Source organism: Epinephelus moara, chromosome 12 (genome assembly GCF_006386435.1).
Source record: "Epinephelus moara isolate mb chromosome 12, YSFRI_EMoa_1.0, whole genome shotgun sequence".
NCBI lineage: Eukaryota > Metazoa > Chordata > Actinopteri > Perciformes > Serranidae > Epinephelus > Epinephelus moara.
In genome coordinates this window covers 27,182,631-27,193,936 of record NC_065517.1, presented here as the reverse complement: position 1 = coordinate 27,193,936, position 11,306 = coordinate 27,182,631, and the positions used below count along the sequence as shown (strand labels likewise).

Here is an 11,306-nt window from a genome sequence, read left to right as displayed (position 1 = left end):
TTATACAACCACAGATGTTGCGAGCCACAGCAGGAGCCAATATAAACTGTATAGAAACAGCGAGAGAGAACATTGTGACAGATGGCAAAAACATCATTTGAGCTCATTTCCTTTCTGTGCTTGAGATGTAAACTCCAAGTGTCCATGACTGTTTCTGGACTTACACAACATCTGCTCATTCACATTCTCTCACGTGCAGTAATAAAAATGCATTTTAGGGTTGAAAATAGAAGCTGACAGAGAAGCTTTGGTCACCGTTGTTTTATTCAGGCGTGGCTCTGTGAATCCAGGCCAGACATTTGTGAGTTGTGATCCGGCTCGCAGGTGACGAGTTCATACAGTATTCTATGAAATGAGTGATGCCTATTGAATAAATGACATATTTGTATATACCCTGGAGCTGGGCAGTAACTCAGTAACATAATTTATCATCACTTTAAATAATCATTTCATCACACATCACAAATTGAGATATTAATGACATCTGTGACAACCCGCTTGCACTGTGCGATCTTAAATACTAAAATCATCTGGTTTAAAAGTGCTGTACTGATTCAACTTTGCAAGAACACTGCAGGATTCATGACTGACATTTAAAAAAAAGCAGAACCAGAATAGTCGTTTTTATTCCACTCTTTGTTCTTATTTGTCAGTTCAGTCAGAGTTCCGTGTGTGTAAGCGGCTGATGTTGCTTGCCTCGGAGGAGAGATGAGGAGTGAGCCACAGAGGTCTGGTAAGTTTGCTCTCCAACTCCACCCCCACATTTTTGAACTCGTAGTTCGCACCTGACGTGCAATCGAGTGATGCCACCTGAGGCAATTTGTCAGATTTCTCACAGCTTCCTCTGGAGCCACAAAAAGCTTCATGCGGCTTTTTTATACATATGCCATAATGCTCCCAGAGAACTGTAAACAGATTCTGATGTGTAAAATGATAAGCAATGGGTCAATACGAAAGCTACAATCTGATGCTGTGCAGCTAGACATTGTTGAAACCTACAGAAGCAGCCTGGTCTCTATCGCAAAAAATCAAAATATGCTGCTTGGGCAGTGCAGCCTTTCCACCAACTCCAATGTAAACCCATGTGTGTTAATGATAGAGGCTCAAAGCAGTGTAAGTAGTTAAAAGAGCATGATGTCAACATTGGGTGGGCTGGTGTAAAGGTGAATGGGTCCATCCATCAAACAGCAGACTTTGACCCAGGAGAGTGATGTTCGAGACCAACAACCAACAACACTCAAAGATAGGTGTTTTTTGGCAACATCTACGATCTTTTCCTAACTATAACCAAGAAGTTTTGTGGCTAAAAACTTAACTTCCGATCCTGTCTACGTCAAATACGACCATAAGGCAGCCCCGGGCAACATTTCAGTAATGCCAGGTCTTCTACCCAAGAGGCAAAACATAACGAGTAGTATGAGATCACAATGACAACCTACAGAAGGAGAAACAAGACAACTTTTTTTTTTGTTGTTGTTGGTACCACTGTTGCAAAGACAACCAGATCACTATCTGTTTACTCAGAGCCTAGCAATTAATCACACTGATGTCTAAGTTTCATTTGTAAATATCAGCACACTCACCTTTCAGCATTTCGGCACAGTAATAAACAAGGGTATTGTAGGTGAATGGTGAAAAAATGGGAGGGTAAAAGACACTGCTGTCTTCATATCAACCACAACAAAAAAAGCTGAAACTAAACCTCATGTTTTCGGCTTGTTAACGCGGCAGCTCCGATGAGTTACTAAATTAAATTACTAACAGAATGAAGCGAACAAACTTGTAATACAACAGACAAGCAAGATTATTACACAACGATGTGGGCTTTACTAATTATTGGGGGTAGTAATAGGGTTGCGCAACGGTTGACGCTGCCATAAATCAAACCTTTTTAAGATGGTACCCGGTGGCAGACAGAATTGCATGGTGAAAGCGAGGCTTATAGGGAACCAGTCTAAATGCTAATGATGTCAATAGTCATTGTGCAATCAACAGTTATTTCATAGTGGTAATTTAAAGCAAAAAAACCTGTGTATTTCCGCTTTACTTTCTAGTTAAGTTCCTGAAGTTACCAAAGACAGCATCCTGTAGGCCCTTTTACAGGCATTGCACAACAAACTGGACGACCTTCATGCTGCATCAGTTTCCAACAACATATCATAAACTGTAAAACTCTTTATTTGACTGAAACTAGGCAAAATCCTGGACAGCACCGTGACTATTTTCTATATGCTGACCTCACAGAGCAGAGGACTCTGGCAAGAGAAGGGGAGGAAGTGTGTCTTTTATGGAGACTGGTGTGTGAATGTGAGGAGCTTTCGAGTTCTGCGGCAGGAGGAATAAACACCCTAGATCACAATGTGTTGCGTAGAGGCAGCTGCAGAGCGTGCTCACTGCCTGTGTTCAGGAGAAGCAACCATGCAGCCGTCTTGTTGAGGTCAAGATGTGTAAACAAAGATAAAGATAAAGCCAATCAGAGTCAGAAGCATGATCCAGGACACCACCCTCAATGTCACAGATGACACTAATGAACTCACAGAGTCTGTGGTGGATTTAATTAGTAAAACAACAGAAGCAACTGCACCCTAATCTCCAAATAAATCATTCATAACCAGAAACCAAGGATTATCAGAACCATCCCTGCCATAAAACACACTCCAACCAGTCTGCAAACATGGAAAAAGCAGTAACCTAGAAAGTAAGAGGGGCAAAAAAGGACCAAATTACAATGCACAAATTGTAGGAGCTGACAGGGTCGCGTCTCCTGTATGGACCGGTATGATTTCATGTGACAAATAAATGATTGATTGATACCAAATCAGGCTTAATTTGGGGTAAATAGGTATAAAAATGATGCAAAAGACATCCATTTGAGAGTATTGCATACCTAAACTAGAATTATCACCCTCTGTTTGTATCCCTCTGCCGACCAGTCGAGTTACAGATTACATCCATGTCTGTCCAGACTCATATGTAGCCATGACAGTAGACAGTGCTTCACCCCATCGTGATGTCACCTATTCCAGGAGGGTGGTAAAGATGTAGTAGATTGTTAATCAATATAGCATTGAACTTACGCTGAGCATCATTAGTGAGTTATGATGTTGAGTAACGGCCAGAAAAGTGTTTTTGCAGAATATTATGGTGTCACAGTGAAACTGACCTTTGACCTTTTGGATATTAAGTGTCATCACTTCATAATTTTATTATTACAATTAGACATTTGTGTCGTCAAAATTACATCCGAGTTCTTGAGTTATGGCAATAAACATGTTCTGTGAGGTCACGCTGACCTTCGACGACTAATTTCTAATTAGTTCATCGTTGAGTCCAAGCGGACGTTTGTGCCAAATTTGTGGAAATCTTTTCTGCCACGGCTGTTGTCAGCACAGAGGCATAAAAACATAGACAATCCGGTTGAAATATTTCACACAACGTTATGAATACAAAACTAAACTGCACAGTATAAGGAGAACACTAGTTAAAGGTTAACGTTGTACCACGTTACTGTTCTATTATCATTAACAATATGGCAGACGAAACACTTCTAACATAAAGAACATTTATAACTCTCCATGCCTCAGTTCCTCATCTGTAAAGCTTTAACTTCACAACACCTGTGGGAACGTCAGCTGCAGCTCACATGCTATAAAGTATTGACATGATTCATCCTTGATAAGCATGTCAGTTTCTGGGCAAGACTCTCCAAGAATCTTACAGCGCTGTTTTAACATTCCTGCTGCAATAACCATCCCCAGTCTACAACACTCATCGGCAACTTCATCAGATAAGATTTACTGATAGGTTTCACTTGACCTTCCACTTATCAGTTGACCTTTAAAGGTCCAGTGTGTAGGATTTAGGGCCATCCATCGGCAAAAAAAGAATATAACATATATATATATATATATATATATATATATATATATATATATAAAATAAGTATGTTTTCTTCAGTTTATAATCACCTGAAAATAAGAATCATTGTGTTTTCATTTTTTCAGTATGAGCTGTTTAAATCAACATAAAGAGCGGGTCTTCTTCGACGGAGTTTGTCATGTTGTTTCTACAGTAGCCCAGAACAGACAAATCACACACTTGCTCTAGACAGGTCCATTTGCATTTCCGCATTTTTGCGTCACCCATTGTAGTTCTCCTAAACGCTTGGCAGACAGACGAAGTTTCAGTTCCTTAACCTTGCCGCAAGATGCTAAGTCCTACACACTAGACTTTTAAGGTCAAAGTCACAGTGACCTCACCTCTGTCCAATTCTCTTGAATATCTCAGGCATGTCTTGAGGGAGATTTAATCACTTGGGCACAAACATCCACTTGGACTCAAGGATGAACTGATTTCGGTCGTCAAAGGTCACTGTGATCTCATAAAACACGTTTTTCATACGCTGATTATGACAAACTTTTACACAATTGTCTAATAGAATGAAGTGATGACATTTTGTATTTAAAAGGTCAAAGGTCAGCTTCACTTTGATGTCATAATGTTCTGCAAAAAAAAAACACTTTTCTGGCCACGTCATTTCTCAGGTAAACATTTGGACAGACACTGAATTGGTGACACTAATCTCGGGTATCCTTCTTGAAACTGTGTTGATTGTATAAATCTTCTGTGCTGCCGGGTTGAAGCATCCACATTTAAGAATTTGTAGCATCTTTGCAGCAACATCCATATTTGAAGCACTGTCTGCTGTAATGCTTACCTATGAGTCTGGACAGACATGAATGTAAATTTACTTGACCAAGTGGCGGAGACATATAACCATAAGGGGGTGAGTCTAGTTCTCAATCAAAGCGTTCTCACCCACAGGACTGCAGCTGACTAAATTTAGTGCAATGTACTGTTCTTCATGTCAAACCTCTGATACATGAACTGGCAGACTTGACTTCAACTTTCACACCAATCAGACCAGAAGATGGATAGTGATAGATAGAACAGTCCACTTCAATCTTTCATTTCACAAGGAAAGATTAAATTCTTAAACTTGTCTGGGTGCATGAATCAAGAACCTGGAGAAGTTGAGCTGGTTGCATCAATTCAGATCTACCTAATAAAGAGGTAACCCAGGCAATGCAAGAGAGGTCAGTGCAACTATAAAAAACAGTTTACTCCAAATTCAAAAATAACTGTGAAGACAACAGCAGATGAAGTGCTCATGTGGGTTGCAGTATCATGGTATCCAGGAAGGTGCTCTTTGGTCAGGAAGTGTAGTACATCTTGAAAAAAACAAAATCCAAGGCAACTCTTCTCTGGTGCAAAAGTTAAAAGGCCTTTATTAAATGGCTAGTTCATGATGAACATTAAAATCACCAACATGTTTCGGCCATGCTCACTGGCCTTCATCAGGGCATAAAGCTGCAGGGTTCACAGGTGGCCTAAATGAGGCCCTACTCAGACATGGGTGGAGCCAATCAGCACTCCATTTGCCAGACTGCAGGCATATAAGCAAAACTTTTTTTCAAGATCATAAATAACTGTTTTCCTTTTATCTGTAGTGCTATTTATCAGTCAAGATTGTTTCGATGCGAGTTGCCAAGTGTTGAAAATATCGGCCGTAGAGATGTCTGCCTTCTCTTGAATATAACGAAACCAGATGACGCTCAGCTTGTGGTGCTCAAGGCGCCAAAGAAGTACATGTGAAGAACTCAACAGCAATGTCTCTTTCCAGAAATCATGACCCACCTACTCAAGATAATCCACAGAACTTGTTGTGAGCAGTTTCATGTAGGAACTATTTTCTTTCTACCGAGCTACACCCACCAACTATAGAACCACACTGGTCATTCACAATTAACTCCGGGGAAGGGAATAGAATTTCAAGAGTTTCACTGAGCTAGCTAACGTCACCGCTCAGCTGAGTTGGTCACTATTGTTTACATCTCGCAGTGTCACGAACACAAGCCTCTCACCCATGAGTCGAGCACGCTACCTTCTGCAAACTGCTACCGTTGGCGAGTAGTTCAATACAACAAAAATAACCCCTACATGAAACTGCTCACAACAAGGTTTGTGGATTATCTTGAGCAACCGGGTCATGATTTCTGGAAGGAGACATTGCTGCCAAATTTTTCACACAAGCCGAGTGCCATCTAGTTCCATTATATTCAAAAGAAGGCGGACATCTCTACGTCCGATATCTCCAACACTCTGCAACTGACACCAAAACAATCTATAGATAACAAACAGCACCACAGGTATAAGAAGACAAATGTGTCTATATTTAACCGTCCCTTTAATGTCTTTGGAGGTGAACCGTTTTTCTGCCTGTCATAGAGGAGCCTCCTACACAAGAGATGGAGCCTTGACACGTCTCCACACACACCTGCTCACTGGCCCCCCCCCCCNCACCATTTCTCTTCCTCCCCGTTCTCTCAGATAACTTCCCATGATGACAGCAATCCAATCACTCGTGTCCACACTTAATGCATCATGACAGATAAATGTAGGAAAAGCATACCAACATATAGCAGATGCATCTGGGAAAAGTAATGAGGTTGAGGTGAGACATCCTGTCAGCTCTCGGCAGAGATAAAAAAAGAAAAGGAGGAAAAAATGAAGTGTGAGTTGAGGAAAAAGTCTCGACAGCAGGACCTGTCTCATGTCATTTAGTCCATACTGCCCTCTAGTGGTGACACAGCATCTCCAGGCCTTATGACCTCTATATTATACCCACAGACCCAAAAAATCAGGGTGTCTGAACATGACTTTTTCAGACATACTGTGTACCAGTTTCAGTGCATATTTCCTTTGCAGCTTTTGTCTTTCTACCCTTTAACTATTATATTTTTATGGTGTTGTAACCTTTCTTCTTCTGTGGTGTTCTCCAGCTCTTCTTGTTTGTGGGTAATAAGCGGGCTACAGTTTCTCTTGTTTTATCTTATTTAATTCACACCAAAATACTGCAAGACAGCGTACATCCAGCTTCCCTCTTAACTGCAGCACATTACCCTGAGTGTGTTACACCAACACCTGTAGGATGACCCAAGCATCCAAACAACCCCAAAAATACAATGTGTACAGGAACTAATGCTACAGTGCATTTTGCTTTACTTTAATGTTTTTTTTTTAACTAAAAATATCCTCAAAATAAATAGCTTTCAAACTAGTGAAGGCCTTTTGGTCAAAATACATTTCTGCAGACACATATACGTCTCATACAGCCCAAAATCACTGGATCAGATATCACAAAAAAGGAAAAGTATAATCTGATACAGCCCATTAGCCTAAACTATATATAAATGCTTAACTTTGTCCGATATGCTGTAAAGAGACATGTGACATGATGAGTAGTACTGAAGAGCAGGATGTGTCTCGTGAACAGTAGTTATTTTAGAGCTTGAACTGTCAACCCTTAGATATTTTGTCAATGCAACAAAATTTAGATGAGGTGTAATAATACAGCCAAGTCTCATAGAAATACGTGACATTGATTTAGCAACACATTACATGTTGGTGGTGGGCACGAAATTATATGCTGGCAACACAAACAATGCTAATGCAAAGTAAGTGAGGATCTTTTGTCATGGTGGACACACAAATTAAGTATAAAGAGTTGGAAAGTCAACGTAGGGCAGGCGGAAGGGTTGCTGGAAGGGTCAAAGCACTGATGGTGTCCCGTGTGAAACCAAAGGTCAATGCAGTTATGGTACATGATGTAACAAACTTTATATAGCGAAGTGAAGTATATACTTTATGTCACTTATATCCTGTATGTAGTTATTTTAGCTGAAACCACAATTTTTTCCTAAACTTAAGCAAGCATTACGATTTGTTCCCCAAACTGAATCAAACTGTGACTATTTCACAAGGAGTCTGTGGTCTGGGATGAGCTATCATCTTAAGTTCCTCGTTTATGCTCTTGGAAAAGCCACCAGACTCCATTGACAAAAACAGTAATTTTAGCTCACTGAACACAGGAGCTGCTGGTCTACTGCTGCTTTGATCACTAAGTTAGTTTGTGTTATGGTGTGACTTTGACGAATCTGAATTAACCCCTTTTAAAACCAAAGTCACACAATACCACAAACAAAAAAACTGATCAAAGCAGCAGTAGACCAGCACTTCCTGTGTTCAGTAATGTTAAATCACTGTTTTTCTCAATGGAGTCTGGCTTTGAGGAGAGCAGCATAATGGTTTCATTTTCCAGTTGGAAATGGCTGTCTGACCTAAAGGTAAAACAGTGAGAATACTCTCAATATAGCATAAACTTACACTGACTTTTTTTTTCAGGTGGTTAAAATATGTTTTGTTGCTGAACCCGTCCACAGCAGTGGGTTGCTTAGCTTCCATGTCGGACTCCAGCCTGCTTCTCCCAACTGGGGGCGTGCCACATAAAACCCCCAACTCAAAAAATCTGAACTACCTCTTTGACCACATTAATGACGTGGAAACTGCAAACATTCATAATAGACTTTGCATTAGCATTGTTGTTTTTTATCTGGCAAATAATTTAAGCGCGTTGTAACCAACCCACGTAATAGGTCGTGTTCATTTCCCGAATTTCTGTGAGACTGTGTTGAATTGTAGGCAGCAATACCTTGAGATACCATGTCTACCATACTGGAGATGCTATTTTTTATGTTATAGTTCTTTAAATTATGGTCCACATTGTAGCTTGATTTGTGCAGATATAAGCTACACTGAGTGTTGAGTTATATCCAGTACTTTACACTGAAATTATATTTTCTTTTTACTCTAAATACTTTAACTTTTGCACAAAGTTGGCCTTTAAATTTCACTGTGAGTGTTTGAATGGTGCTACTAAAAGTTTTGTGTGAGAAAGTTAATAAATAAATAAAACACGCAGCAGTATTGCATAACTGAGACAGGAAGTCATGAGTGGCATATTTGTTTCATAGTTTGAGCGTGATGTTTTTTTGATGGCTGGGTTAATAAAGTGCATCAATACAAATGTATTATTAACAGCTGAGTTTTTTAAGAGGGGGGGGGGCAGATCAGATTGGTCCTCATATCAGCAAATACTCTAGGTTGTGGTATCGATATCTGTATAAGACATGAAAGTGGGGTTGAGCCTTCCCTGATATATCCTGGACTAGTAGATCCAAAACATTTGGCAGATTTAATTCACAAATAATCAACGCATTTGATAACATAATTATCTGTAATAATAATGACTAATTCATAATTTAATGGGCTAAGAGGTCAGCAGCTTTATACAACTTTAAGCCTGCACACTTGCCTCCCTGGTGACAATTAGTGGTGCCAATGTGTCGACACATGCAGTGAAATGTGCTCTCCTAAAGACATGAGCCTTTTCATCGAGGACATGTCTCCGTAGAAATAGCACTGGTGTAAATAATCAGGTTAAAGACGGCTGAATTCCATTAATCTACCTCACTGTCAGGGGTTTTGTTGTGTGTGTGCTGGCTCACTGTCACACTGTCATGATTTGCTCGGAGACATGAATAGAGCAGAGCCATCAATAATATTATTAGTAACACCTGTGCTTTTCCTAGTAAGTCAAAATGTCTGCTATTAAAGAGGTCCACTGTTTCACGCAGAGGTTAGGTCAGTATCATAAAACAGCCACCCCCTTCATGAGGACGACTGTGCCTCCTCACTGGACCTACTGACAGGTCATAAGACGTTACTTCCCCCCTCCAGCCCCCCCACACCGTGTGAGAGCTGTCAGACAAGTTAAACCGATTCTGGGATCCAAAGCCAGTTAAGCTAGCATAGCGCTAATTTATTGTGACACAAGTCCAGCCCACAGTCTCCTGCTGAGGGTTTGTTGAATGAAGTAAATGCCTCATGGCTTTCCTGTAAGATGCAGGAAATAACAGTATAATATAATCTTTGTCAATATGTCCTCTCCTTGTCTTCAACAATGGTTTGATTATGATCAGTCATTGATTTACGCTTAACCCACTGTAGTCGTCCTTACACAAATAAGAATGACAGCATAACACCTTATGGTACAAAGGTTCTCTAAGTTATTTCTTCCCCTCTCCATGGTCCATTCGGCTGTAGACTGAGACCAATGAGTAGCACCACAGAATGCCACAGGTGATCTTTTCTACCTGTGGCCGTTAAAGTCTAAAACTCCTCCCCTTCTGCATTGCCGTTATTTGATAGGACAACTATAGTTTGAAAGGGGGAATGACATGCAGCAAAGGAATGTGGGTTGGAAAGGAGCCTGCGGCTGTTGTGGCAAGGACACAGCCTTTGTACATGGGGTGTGGGTGCCCCAGTACTCCATTGTTTCAGAAACTAGGCCCAGTGTGTGACCCTGACCCAGGTTTGTGAATGTTTGGTTTGTGAATGTTGTTGTTCCCTTCGATAGCTCAGTTGGTAGAGCGGAGGACTGTAGGTTGATGACGACAGTTATCCTTAGGTCGCTGGTTCAACTCCGGCTCGAAGGATGGACTTTTCATCGTTATCTTATGTGTAACCATTCAGATTAAATAGATGTCGGTTGCCCTCAATTTGAAAGCTGTGGTTTACATTAGTTGATTTCGTCTGACAAAAGGACTCCTGTTAAACGCATCATCTTGGTTATCGAGTGTAGTTGTCTTCCTCTAGGCATTTCCTTGCTCATGTCATCATGAATGTACTAGTGTTGTAGGAGCACATGAATGTCTGCCACAATAAAATCTCTGTCATGTGCAATGTAATACTGAACTCCTAATTACCCTTGATGGCTGTTCCATTGGTGTGTTAGAGCATGTGAATGGCTACTGAGTAGCAAGTGGCACCTTGTATGCAGTCCATTTACTGTAATTGTGTTACACATTCTCTGGGATAAATTAAGTTACACTGAACTGAACTGAATCCCAGGGTGTCTCCAGGTATACAAGTTGAGTTTAATACTTTTATAAGACCATTTTAATACCAATTAAAATTAAATTGTGCTTATCCAATTTACCCAAAGAAAAAATAAACTAACAAGCAGGCTGGCTAGCAAGGCCTTAGTTCAACGATGCAAACTCATTGTCTAAACGTCAGTAAATGTATTGAGGGGGGAAAACAAGACCATTGTGCACATACAAATGTAACATCAAAGTCTGTGTGTTTTCCTCTGTTGAAATAATGTTTTCCTGTAGTGCCAACAACAGAAATTCTACCAGTGGCATGACTAAACTAGATTTACTGCCCCACACTTGTATGTCTCTGCATGCCAGTCAGATTTCTCTTACAGTTTACATCCATGTCTGTGAAAACATGGATGCTTCACATACATCTTCCTTGATGAACATCCCATGATGTTGAGTAATAGCCAGAAATGTGCTTTATCCAGAATATTATGATGTCAAAGTCAAGTTGACCTTTGA

The 11,306-nt window shown here is 40.4% G+C and overlaps 1 non-coding gene across 1 annotated transcript; it reads left to right on the top strand.

Moving 5' to 3' along the window:
• Window positions 1–10,308: 10,308 nt before the first annotated feature.
• trnay-gua (transfer RNA tyrosine (anticodon GUA)) lies at window positions 10,309–10,397 on the top strand. Its single transcript is given in 2 exon segments — window positions 10,309–10,345; window positions 10,362–10,397. It is a non-coding gene; the product is annotated as a tRNA-Tyr (tRNA).
• The last annotated feature ends 909 nt before the right edge of the window (window positions 10,398–11,306 follow it).